At 44.1% G+C, this 13,496-nt stretch overlaps 1 pseudogene; it reads left to right on the forward strand.

Moving 5' to 3' along the window:
- The window catches only part of LOC111964130 (neuroligin-2-like), a 118,815-nt pseudogene that overhangs the window by 45,961 nt on the left and 59,358 nt on the right, over positions 1-13,496 (forward strand).

Genomic DNA, 13,496 nt, shown 5'->3' on the forward strand with positions numbered 1-13,496 from the left:
AGGGGAGCCATCAAAGACAGCGAAAGAATGTAGTTAGCACCCTATGATGGGAACAAGAAGACGCAAATTAGCACCATAAGACAGGCACGAAGGAAGATGTAGTTAGCACCCTATGTGGACCATCAGAAGACAAGCGAAAAGATTAGTTAGCACCCTATGATGGAAGCCATCAAGAAAATAGGCGAAGAAGATTATTAGCACCCTATGGAGACAGCAGAAGCCGAAGAATGTGTGAGACTAGAAGACCATGCAAAACAGGCGAAGTTAGTTAGGCACCCTATCGCAGGAAGCCATCAGAAGACAAAAAACGAATTATTAGCACCCTATGAGGAGACCATCGAAGCATCAGCGAAGAAATGTAATTAAGCCAACCCCTATGAGGGCAAGCCATCAGAAGACAGGCGAGAGAATGTAGGTTAGCACCCAGAGAGCCATTCAGAAGACAGGGCAAAGATTATTAGCACCTATGCAGGAGCCCATCAGAAGACATGCGAAGAATTAGTTACAAACCTATTAGAGGACGCATCAGAAGACAGGCGAAGAAGTATACCACCCTATGAGGACCATCAGAAGACAGGCGAAGAGATTGTAGTAGCACCTATGAGAGCCATCAGGAAGCAGCGAAGAGATTGTAGTTAGCACCCTATAGGGAGCCATCAGACAGGCAAAGAGATGTAAGTTAGCACCCTATGAGGAGCCATCAAAAGACAGGCAGAAGAATGAGGTAGCACCCTAGGATTGGAGCAATCAAAGAAACAGGCGAAGAGATGTATTAGGCCTATGTGGAAGCCATCAGAAGACAGGTGCGAAGAGATGTAGTTAGGAACCCTATGAGGATGCATCAGAACACAGGGCGAAAAGATGTAGTTAGCACCCTATTGGAGGCCATCAGAAAACAAGGCGAAGATAATGGGTAGCACCCTATGTGAAAGCCATCAGAAGACAGGCGAGAGAGATGTAGTTAGCACCTATGAGAAGCCATCAGAAGACAGGCGAAGAGATGTAGTTAGCACCTAGAGGGAGCATCAGAAGACAGGCGAGAGATAGTTAGCACCCTATGAAGCCATCAGAAGACAGCGAGAGAAGAAGATGTATTAGCACCCATGAGGGAGCCATCAGAAGACAGGCGAAAATGTAAGTTAGCACCTATGAAGGAGCCATCAGAAGACAGCGAAGAGAGTGTAGACACCCTATGTGGAGCCAAGAGACCAGGCAAGATGTAGACACCCTATGAGCCATCAGAGAGAGGCGAAAGATGTAATGACACCCTATGAGGGAACCATCAGAAGACAGGCGAAAAGTGTAGTTAAGCACCCTATGTTGGGAGCCATCAGAAGACAGGCGAAGAATGTATTTAGCACCCTATGGTGGAGCCATCAGAAACGAGGCGAAGAATGTATTAGCACCCATTCGGAGAGCCATCAGAAACAGGCAGAGATGTAACGCACCCAGATGGAGCCATCAGAAGATAGCGAAGATAGTAGCACCCTATGAGGAGCCATCAGAAGACAGGCGAAGAAGATTTAAGTGAGCACCTATGAGGAGCCATCAGAAGACAGGCGAAGAGATGTAGTTAGCCACCCTAGTGGAAGCCATCAGAAGACAGGCGAAGAGATGTAAAGCACACTGGTGAGGGAGACTGGATAAAAGCTGCGGCTCAGCCAACAGAAGAGTAAACAACGGAGGTGTTGTAAATGAGTGGGAGTGTCAGGCGGCGCAATGACACAGGGAACGAGAGAAAGAAGAGTGAGTCGTAACACCCTATAACAAAAAAAGTGAGAGATGTGGGGTGAGCCATAGACTAGGGTGGGGGGGGCCCATGCCCAGGCGGTGAGGTGGGGGTGTGCGGTGGTGTGGTGCGCGAATGTCGTGCGGAGTGTGTGTGGTGAGGACTAGAGTGAGGGGAGCGTGCGTGAAGTGGTGCCTGTAAACAATGATGATGAGACTATAAAAGCCGTTTGAGGTTGGTGTGGAGTGATTGTGCCGGCCGATGTACGCTCCACTGAGACAGTATCCGAGGGTGACGGAATGAAAACAAAGGAACAGGAAGTCCCTGGAATCGGGCCCGCAGGCTTAAAGAGAGCAGCGCGCCAGAGGGGGGGTCACTCTGATTAATTGCGTATTGGTCCTCTATGAACGTTAACCACTGTTAACGTAAAGCTTAATGGGGCCACCTGTGGGGACCTTGCGGTAGGGACCCTGTCAGAACCCTCACATGGCTGTGTAAATACTGAAACCCATAGGCCAACCCCTGCCAGGGGCGGTCCCTTGTAGAGACCTGGGAGGAAGAGGACAGCTATGAGGCATGTATGTCTCTGGATGAGTTTTGTGTGTATGAATGTGTTGAAATGTGTGTGCTAAGTTTATGGCGTCGTCGTGGTATTATGTGCAATGTCCCTGGCATCCCCGAATGTAGTTGTTTATCCTGGCAGGACAGACCAGTCCCTTGGACGTGATGAGGCCCGATACGCGTAACCTGAGGCTGTAGCATTGAAGCTAAGCCTAGTGGCAGATCGCCCATAAGGTTGGCATTCCCTGCTGCTTCTAAAAACCACAAAGAATGATGGCTTGATCTCCTCATGTGATCCTCTACAAAGCACTGATGCGTAAGGAATAAATGGGAAAGTTCTCTAGGGTCTTTCCAGCAGGCACCTCTCAAACTAGAGATCTTGGCAGTGAAAACAGACTAGTTGGGCTGTTCTCGCAGACAAGCTGTATTTGTAATGCTCTCTTACTTTTGGCTTTTCGGTTGTTTGGACTTTTGAAAAATGAGAGAAATGAGTCTCTTGTTGTGTTACGATACCAACAAATTTAACAACGATACGACACCAGCCAAGTATCATGATATCAAGAGTGATGCGATCACAAGTGGGAAAATAAATCGTGACCTGCATGCCGTTTTCAAAACATTCTCCAAAAACCTGTCACTGAAATTCACACTTCTACTCAATAACAACACATTTCATTAAACTTCACACTGTTAAGTGAGAAATATAAACTACATTATGTCTGATTTGCCTCATATTGCCAGGCTACCTAGATATTGCTGGAGGAATACATGCCAAATGATCTGCTTGTATTGTCATAAGAGGAAACATGCAATACTGCTTGTTATTGGTCATAAGGAAAACCACTGCATAATATCTGCTTTGATAGGTGTCAATAAGAGAAAACACTGCATAATATCTGTCTATGTGTCAGTAAAGGCGGGACACACTGGCATATATCTGCTTGTCATTTGTCAGTAGGGGAAACACTGCTATGAATATCTGCTTAGTCGTGTAAAGGAACACTAATGCTATGTCTGCTTGTCATATTGTCAGTAAGGGGAAAACACGCATAGATCTGCTTGTTATTGTGGTCACTAAGGGGAAAACACTGCATAATGATCTGCTTCATTGTGTCAATAAAGGAAACACTGCATAATAGATCTTGCTTTTTATGGTCAGTAAGGGGAAAAACACTGCATAACGATCTGCTTGTCATTGTGTCTCGTAAGGGAACACACTGCATAATGATTCTGCATCATTGTGTCCAGTAAGGAAAACACGCATATAATCTCTTTTATTGCTGCAGTAAGAGGAAAACACTGCAATAATGATCTGCTTTATGTGTCAGTAAGGGAAAACACTTGCATAATGATACGCTTGTTATTGTTCAGTAAGGGGAAAACACTGCATAATGATCATGCTGCATTGTGGTCAACAGTAAAGGGGAAAACACGCATAACGATCTGCATTCATTGTGTCATAAGGGAAAACACTGATAATGAATCTGCTTGTATTGTTCAGTAAGGAAAAACACTTGCATAATACTGCTTGTCTATTTATGTCAGTAAGAGGAAAAACCACTGCGCATCAATGATCTGCTGTCATTGTGTCAGTAAGGGAAAACACTGCATCATAATCTGCTTGTCTATTGGGTCAGTAAGGAAAACACGCAATAATGATCTGCGTTCATTGGTCAGTAAGGAAAACACTGCCTAATATTGTGTTATTTTCAGTAGAGAAACGCATAATGATCTTGCTTCGTCATTGTGTCAGTAAGGAAAACACTGCATAATGATATGCATGGTATTGATCAAAGAAAACACTGCATAATGATCTGCGGTCATTGTGGACAGTAAGGAAAACACTGCATAATGATCTGCTGTTCATTGTGTCAGTAAGGGAAAACACTGCATAATGATCCATCATTTCAGGTAAGGAAAACACTGCGCATAAGATCTGCTTCATTGTCCAGTAAGGGAAAAACACTGCATAATGATCTGCTTGTTATTGTGTCAGTAAGGGAAAACACTGCATAATGATCTGCATTCATTGTGTCAGTAAGGGGAAACACTGCATAATGATCTGCTTTCATTGGTCAGTAAGGGGAAAACACTGCAAGATAATCTGCATGTTATTGCAGTCAGAAGAAGGGAAAACACTGCATAATGATCTGCATGTCATTGTGCATAAGGGAAAACACTGCATGAAATCTGCTTGTTATTGTGTCAGTAAGGGGAAAACAGGGCAAATGATCGCTTGTTATTGTGTCAGTAAGGGAAACACTGCATAATATACCTCTTGACATTTTCAGTAAGGGGAAAACACTGCATAATGATCTGCATGTCATTGTGCAGTAAGGGAAAACACTGCATAATATCTGCTTGTCATTGTCAGTAAGAGGAAAACACAGCATGATAATCTGCTTGTTATTGTGTTCAGTAGAGGAAAACACTGCCCATGACTGCTGTATATGTCAATAAGGGAAACACGCCCAATGATCTGCATGTATTATGTCACTAAGGGAAACATGCCCAATGATCTGCATGTTATTATGGCACAAAGGGGAAACACTGCCCAATGATCTGCATGTTATTATGTCAATAAGGGAAACACTGCCCAATATCTGCATGTTATTATGTCACTAAGGGGAAACACGCCTCAATGATCTGCATGTTAAATGTCATAAGGAAAACACTGCCCAATGATCTGCATGTTATTATGTCACTAAGGGGAAACACTGCCCAATGATCTGCATGTTATTATGTCACTAAGGGGAAACACTGCCTGAAACCTTCTTTACTCTTCAGTTAACAGACACACACACCACTCTCTCTCCTACAAACACAAAGACACACACTTTCCCAACGTTTAAAGCGTTAGGCACCAAACAGAATTTAAGTAGCACCAGAAAGAAATCAATTTTTTATATATACTGAACAAAAATATAAATGCAACACGCAACAATGTTTTATATTTACTGAGTTACAGTTCATATCAGGAAATCCTTCAATTTCAATTAAATCATTAGGCCCCAGTCTATGAATTTCACATATCTGGGAATACAGATATGCATCTGTTGGTCACAGATACCTTAAAAGTTACGGGCGTGGATCAGACAACCAGTCAGTTTCTGGTGTGATCACCATTTGCCTCATACAGCTCGACACATCTCCTTCGCATAGAGTTGATCAGGCTGTTGATTGTGGCCTGTGGAATGTTGTTCCACTCCTCTTCAACGGCTGTGCAAAGTTGCTGGATATTGGCGGGAACTGGAACACGCTGTTGTACACGTCAATCCAGAGCATCCCAAACATGTTCAATGGGTGACATGTCTGGTGAGTATGTAGGCCATGGAAGAACTGGGACATTTTCAGCTTCTAGGAATTGTGCAAAAATGTGTGAATAAAATTTCAGCTAAATAGGATTTTTGTGCTTATGGAACATTTCTGGGATCTTTTATTTCAGCTCATGAAACATTGGACCAACACTTTACATGTTGCATTTATATTTTTGTTCAGTGTAGTTTAAGCTTCCATTAGGCCTATATGAATCCTACCTTTGAAGCACATCTCATGAGTAGCAGACCCTTTTCCTTTCTTCCTGMGCCAATCAAATTAGCCTTGACCTACTGTCAAGTTACCAGGTTGTTAGCTAGGTAGGTATCATGACTGAACAACATTGTTTMTTATCAAACCAATAATTAGTGACGTGGGATCAGTTTAAAATGGCCCGCGACAAGGTTTGTGAAACTATTTAAAGTGTGCACAAATCCCAATCGAAAGAAAAAAAGGTATAATATGGGTCATATTTCTTTACTGTTTAGGCTCGAGACAAGCAGTTTTCTCTGTTGTAATAGTTGCAAGCATGCCTGTCGCCAAGCGGTGCTCCATTTTCCCTATCTGACACTCAAAAGGCTGCTTGACAGGGAACTTCAAACTCAGACTGGTCTGTGCTCTTGATTATAACAGGTGATGTAATGATACAATGTATCATCATTGCTCGCTCTGCGTGCTGCTCCAATGTAACAAATGTACAACTCTAACAACAGAAGACTCATCAGGGTCTGCATCCCCGTCGCCATCATGGCTAAATGATATATTTTTTAACTGACTGAGGAATAGATGCTCATGAAGAGCAGAAGGAGAGAAGCAGGTGAATGGGGGCTGGTAGTGGGTTATGCTGGCTGATTACAGCTGCTACACGTGATGTGAGCATGAAAGTGAAGTGGATATGATTGGACCTGTGCATACCAGAGACTAGTGGCTGTCGCTTCAATTCAACTGAATTTAAACATTTTGTAGCAGGTTTTTTGGATCACTAGGGCTGAAAAAGTCGGTATCATATGAAACAGTACTACGGTATTCTAAAAAATGTATCAGAAGTATCATGATGTTTTGGTATCGCGATGTTACCGTGGTAATCGGTATACCGTGCAACGCTAGTCTCTTGCTGGTTTGCCATTTTTCTCCTCCCTTGGTTTCTTTTTCATTTTCAGCAAAGTGAAATCTTTTTCTCTTTTCTCTTTTTCCTCCCTTTTTTCTGAACCTTAGGTCCACTCACAAAAAAACACGATGAGTCTACAATGAACAAACCAAGGGATGAAGGTATTTTTGCAGCATGTTTAACCCTTTTGTGGTATTTTTCAAACTTTTGGAGYGGATAGAATAATAAACTGACATTATGTTGGTGTCTGTAAGTGTAATCACTATTATTATTATCTCAGTAATTGTAATCGTCTCACAAAAATGTAATATGTATAATAATATACACATAATATATTATATTTGATACCATAGCTAAAAGCTAGGTAGAATAGATAACTCAACGTTAATGTTGTGAAGTAGACTGATTTAGACAGACATATTCCCTTCTCATCTATCATCTCTCTCATCTCTCTTTTTCCTTCGCTCTCTCTCTTTCTTTTGCTCTCTCTTGCTCTGTTTCTCTCTCTCTCTCTCTCTCTCTCTCTCTCTCTCTCTCTCTCTCTCTCTCTCTCTCTTTCTCTCTCTCTGTCTTTCTCTCTCGTCTCTGTCTTCGTCTCTCTCTCTGTCGTTTCTCTGTCTTTCTCTTTCGCTCTGTTTTCTCTCTGTCCTCTCTCTCTCTCTGTTCTTTCTCTCTCTGTCTTTCTCTCTCTGTCTTTCTTCGTCCTGTCTTTTCTCTCTCTCTCTCTCACACACACACATCCACAACCAACCCACCCCACACATCACCACCACACACACACACACCACACCACACACACACCACACACACACCACACACACACACCACACACAACACACACACACACACACACACACACACACACACATACACACAAACCTCAATTGTTCCACACACCTCTGCCACAGCCATTTTCTCCTTTTTTGGTATATGGTTAATCAACCAATAAACTGCATTTTATTTGCATATCAATTTTTACAAAGTCATGCTGTTTTGACTGTCCTCTGTCTTGCACCATCCAAAAGGTGAATACTTTATATTTTGTTTAATAGGTGTTCTTTAACTGCATTGTGTAGATTGGGTCTTTTGATTGATCCACTTGACCATTTCTTTATTTGGTTCTTTGTTGGGGAATAGGTGGGTTTTTACAGTAAAGGCATTACAGTTTGGTTGTAGGGGGATGCTGGCATTTGGATACGATTCCAAGCGGTGAAGGTTGCTATCCCACAAACATTACACATGTAGGAAACCATGTAACTAGTTGTTAAAACTAGCCAGGGGAATGATGCCTTGTCTTTATATAATCAAGAAGTCTGAAAGATCAGACTTTTACTACTGTGTTTATGTGCGTGTGTGTGCATATGTTTGTGTATGCATCCACTCAGGCAGTGGATGTGTGTGTATGTGTTTGTGCTTGATTGTATGTGTTAAGGTGTGTTTGCTGTATCCGTGTTCATTTCTCCCATTCTGCCATCTCTAATTGCTATGGTTTAAAAAGAGACAGATCTAGCTAATCCAATTGTGCGGTTTCTTAACGGTGAAAAGAGAGGGAAGGATGCGTACAGGAATCTGGAGGAGAGGAGCAGAATGACAGAAGAGAGATGAAAGGGAGAGGGGAGCGCTGAGAGCACAGGGGAGGGCGAGGAGGGGGAGAAAATGGAAAAAATAGTGGTGATGAAGACAAGTGCATGATGAAATGACATTTATAGAGCTTTGAAAGTGAGAGAGAGGGAGGAAGAGAGGGTGGATGAGTGGGAGACTAGGAGGGAAAATAGTGAGAAAGAGAGAGCTGCAGAAGAGAGGAAGTGAGAGAGAATGCAGTCCAATATCAAGAGACTAGTAGGGCTGAGATGAAGGGAGAGAAATGCAGCAAGGGTGGAGGGAGAGAGAGCAGCAAGGGTGGAGGGGGGAGAGAGCAGCAATGGTGGAGGTGGGAAGAGATGCAGATGGTGGAGAGTGGAGAGAGAGCAGTCAAGGTGTGAGGGGGAGCGCAGTAACGGTGGGGGGGAGCAGCAAGGGTGGAGGGGAGAGCAGCATGGGTTGGGGGGGGAGAGAGAGCAAGGGTGGAGGGGGGAGAGAGCAGCAGCAAGGGTGGGGGGAGAGAGAGAGCAGCAGAAGAAAGGCAGAGAGAGGGGAGAGGGAGATGGCGGGTTACGAAGAGAGAGAGGAGAGGAAGGAAGGAAAGGAGCGAGAATAGTGTGCCAGTGTTTCAGGGCCTGTTTTGAAGAGGCAGGACAGTGAGGGCTTTTGGCCCTGTAGGCCTGGGATGTAGGCTGATGTTGGCTGAGTGAGACAGTTATCTCTGCTCCCTCCCACATGCACACATTATTTTATCATACTCTTATTATGCACTCTTATCATGCACAACACATGCCTCTTATCATTGCATCTTATCATGCATTAACATATGCACACTTATCATGCACTAACATATGCACTCTTATATGTATCTTCATGCACTAGCATATGCACTTTATCATGTACTCTTACATGCACTAACATATGCACTCTTTCATGTATCTTTATAGCACTAGCATATGCACTCTTATCATGTACTCTTACCATGCACTAACATATGCACTCTTATCATGTACTCTTATCATGCACTAACATGTGCACTCTTATCATGTACTCTTATCATGTACTCTTACCATGCACTAACATATGCACTCTTACCATGCCTAACATATGCACTCTTATCATGCACTAACATATGCACTCGTATCATGTACTAACACGTGTGAAGTCACACATACAGTACACAGACACTAAATCACTCTATATCACTTTCTTTCACAGAACATCCTACACCACACAACATCCATCACATACAAACAGGGGATCAGCACCCACGCAACACAGGAGAAGGTGAAGGCATGACAAACCTAACCTAACGCACTGTAGCAGGCCTAAAATAAACGCCCCAAACTAGATCCCCTACATACTGGTCTTGACGAGAAGAAAAACCTGTCCGGGGAGGTTCTCTTCTGCACTGTTCAACAATCCATTAAATGTGGAGGAGGATGGACTTCTGACTGGGGTCAGTCCAGACCCCTGCTACAAGGTTAGCTCTTGTGCTGATGCTTAGAAAGACCTCCATAAAGAATTAATGAGTCCCACAGTACTGTACAGAGTGATGAACAGCTGCATACATAATGTCTATGATCTACAGAATATTCACACTATGTATGGTGCAGTCAACCTATCAGATGGACCCATAACACCCATATTCATATACATACATATTACATGCATAGTACATGCATATTATATACTATTACATGCATAGTACATGCATATTATTATACATATTACATGCTGTCCTGTGACTGGATATGTAAGTAACGTTGGTTTAGTTAACGTTTCTAACGTAGGTAATGACATGTTTGGATGGAGTGTTAACCTCCTGGACTTCCAATGTGAGTCAGTCACATAGTGAAATGTCTCTCTGAGGAGACACGTCACCTGGAGAGTCTGCAGGTGGCTCTAACACACATCCCATCTCCCGCCTCTGTTAGTCGCCCTGAACACGTGCACAGACACGCACATACTGGCAAACATGTACATTATTATGTCGTCATGCTAGGCTCGTACGCTCACACACGGACACATAATAAACTCAAATCGTTACGTTCACTTAGCTCCCATTCACACAGAGGTATTTGAGTGCTTTATGTGGGTGAACAGCGAGATAGATTGTCACAAAGGCTACATCCTTTAGAGGTAACACATGCTCACAACACACAGAGCACTCAGACGTCCACAGCAACACTCTCAGAGACAAAGTACATGGTGTCTAGATGTCCTAGCTCTGCTGGAGAAGAGTGACACTCTCCAGTCCAGTGCTGAGCGTCCCTCTCTGTCAATGTTCTGTCGCTGTCTGTCTCTGTGTGTGTGTTGTTTGTCATGTGCTTGTGGTGTGTGACTGCCTGGTGAACAGAGAGGAGAGCTGATCCATTAGCCAGGCGTCACACCAAGGGCTCTGCTGGCCTGGTAATGCTGGGATAATTGAACTTGTTTAACATCTCCTCTGGGAAATCACTAGAGACACACAAACACTGGAGAGAAAGGGAATGGAGTGCGTGTGCGTGGTGTGTTGTGTGGTGTGTGTGTGTGTGTGTGTGTGTGTGTGTTGTTGTGTGGTGTGTGTGTGTGTGTGTGGTGTGTGTTGTGTGTTGTGTGTGGTGTGTGTGTGTGTGTGTGTGTGTGTGTGTGTGTGTGTGTGTGTGTGTGTGTGTGTGTGTGCATCCATTGCTGTATGATTGTGCGCATATGTGATTTTGGTTGCATAAGAGAGATGGGGAAATAATTGTGTGTGTGTGTGGTTGTGTGTGTGTGTTGTGTGTGTGTGTGTGTTGTGTGGTTGTGTGTGTGTGTGTGTGTCAGGGCTTTAATGTATTTAGTCTCTCGAGTGCACTGTATAATATGTTCTATGAAGGATGACTGCATGTGTGTGTATTGACGCAGTGGGTGTGTGTGTGTGTGCACATGCAAGTGCGGGTGTGCGTGTGTGTGTGTGTTGCACTCTGGTGCATGTGTCTGAGATTCAGGTTGTGATGCAAATACGTGAGTAGATGTGTTACCACGGCAACAGGCTCAGAGTGAGTCAGTGCAATGGAATGTCTGGTGCGGTTCTATTAGAGAGAGAAGAGGCAGTTTCCATAGCGACTCAGCATCGGAGCTGCCTATGTGTGTTTGTGTCTGTGTGTCCGTGTGCTCACGTGTGTGAAGTTTCCTACATGCATCTCTGTGTCCGTGAAGAGACCTTGCCATGTACAACTTTGTAACGGTTTATTTGATCTCATCCTGTCCCACCATTTTCTTGTAACATTTCTCTCTCTCTCTCTCTCTCTCTCTCTCTCTCTCTCTCTCTCTCTTTTCCCATCGTTCTCTACATTATTTATATACTCATCTCTCTCCCTCTGTATATTTTTCCATCTCTCTCTCTATCTCCATCTCCCTGTCTCTTTTCCCATCTCCCACTCCAGAAGCTCATCAGGCTAAACAGATGCTGTGCTGTTATTTATGTTTCCTCTTGGTCTGGCTCTCATATGAATTATCCACAGGGCAGACGCTAGGCTAACTGGGCAGCACTGGCAGCTCTGCCCTACAAAGACACACAGACCATACCACAGCACAGAGAGGGGGGATCCTGTGAAACCCAGACCGTACCAGCATACTACAGAGAGGACAGTAGGAGAGACAGTGGCAGACTGTACCATAACTCGCCAGAGGGGAGAGTGAGAGTTACAGACTGTGCCATAATTCCACAGAGAGAGGGGGCCCAGGGAGACATGTAGCACAGCACTACAAGAGGGGACAGAAACATACATAGACTGCCACAACAACACTACCACCATGTTCTAACATCTAATATGACTAACCCCTGGATAGGTTCCAACACTGTAGCTTTCACTTATAATGTCCTCTCAGTTCAGTATGAAGGTCAGGAATGAGGAGAAGAAGCTTACGTTTCAGACTTTGAGGATATGCACTGCATATACAAAAGTATGTGGACACCCCTTCAAATTAGTGGATTCGGCTATTTCAGCCACACCCGTTGCTGACAGGTGTATAAAATCAAGCACACAGTCATGCAATCTCGATAGACAAACCTTGGCAGTGGAATGGCCTTACTGAAGAGCTCACTGACTTTCAATGTGGCACCGTCATAGGATGCCACCTTTCCAACAAGTCAGTTCGTTCAATTTCTGCCCTGCTAGAGGTGCCCTGGTCAACTGTAAATGCTGTTATTGTGAAGTGGAAACGTCTGTCCTCGGTTGCAACACTCAGTACCAAGTTCCAAACTGCCTCTTGAAGCAACGTCAGCACAAGAACTGTTCGTCGGGAGCTTCATGAAATGGGTTTCCATGGCCGAGCAGCCATGGAAGCCTAAGATCACCATGCAAGCCTAAGATCACCATGCACAATGCCAAGCATTGGCTGGAGTGGTGTAAAGCTCGCCACCATTGCACTCTGGAGCAGTGGAAACGTGTTCTCTGGAGTGATGAATCACGCATCACCATCTGGCAGTCTGACAGACTAATCTGGGTTTGGTGGATGCCAGGAGAACGCTACCTGCCCCAAGGCATAATGTACATTTTAATGTTTGGTGGAGAAGGAATAATGTTCTGGGGCTGTTTTTCATGATTCAGGCTAGGCCGCTTAGTTCCACTGAAGTGAAATCTTAATGCTACAGAATACAATGACATCCTAGATGATTATGTGCTTCCAACATTGTGGCAACAGTTTGGGGAAGGTCCTTTACTGTTTCAGCATTACAATGCCCCGTGCACAAAGCGAGGTCCATACAGAAATTGTTTGTCGAGATCGGTGTGGAAGAACTTGACTGGCCTGCACAGAGCCCTGACCTCAACCCCATCGAACYCCTTTGAGATTAATTGGGACGTCACCTGCGTAATCGCCCAACCTCCGTGCCCGACCTCACTAATGCTTTTGTTGCTGAATGGAAGCAAGTCCCTTCAACAATGTTCCGACATCTAGTGGAAAGCTTTCCTAGAAAATTGGAGGCTGTTATAGCAGCAAAGGGGGGACCACCTCCGCTAGGGGCGGCAGGTAGCCTAGTGGTTAGAGTGTTGGACTAATAACCAAAAGGTTGCAAAATCGAATCCCCGAGCTGACAAGGTAAAAAACAGTGTTAACCCATTGAAAATAAGAATTTGTTCTTAACTGACTTGTCTAGTTAAATAAAGGTTAAAAAAAAAATGCCTGTGATTTTGGAATGAGAGGTGTCCATATACTTTTGGTCATGTAGTTTAGTTG

Source organism: Salvelinus sp. IW2-2015, linkage group LG5 (assembly GCF_002910315.2).
Source record: "Salvelinus sp. IW2-2015 linkage group LG5, ASM291031v2, whole genome shotgun sequence".
In the NCBI taxonomy this organism is placed as follows: Eukaryota; Metazoa; Chordata; class Actinopteri; order Salmoniformes; family Salmonidae; genus Salvelinus; species Salvelinus sp. IW2-2015.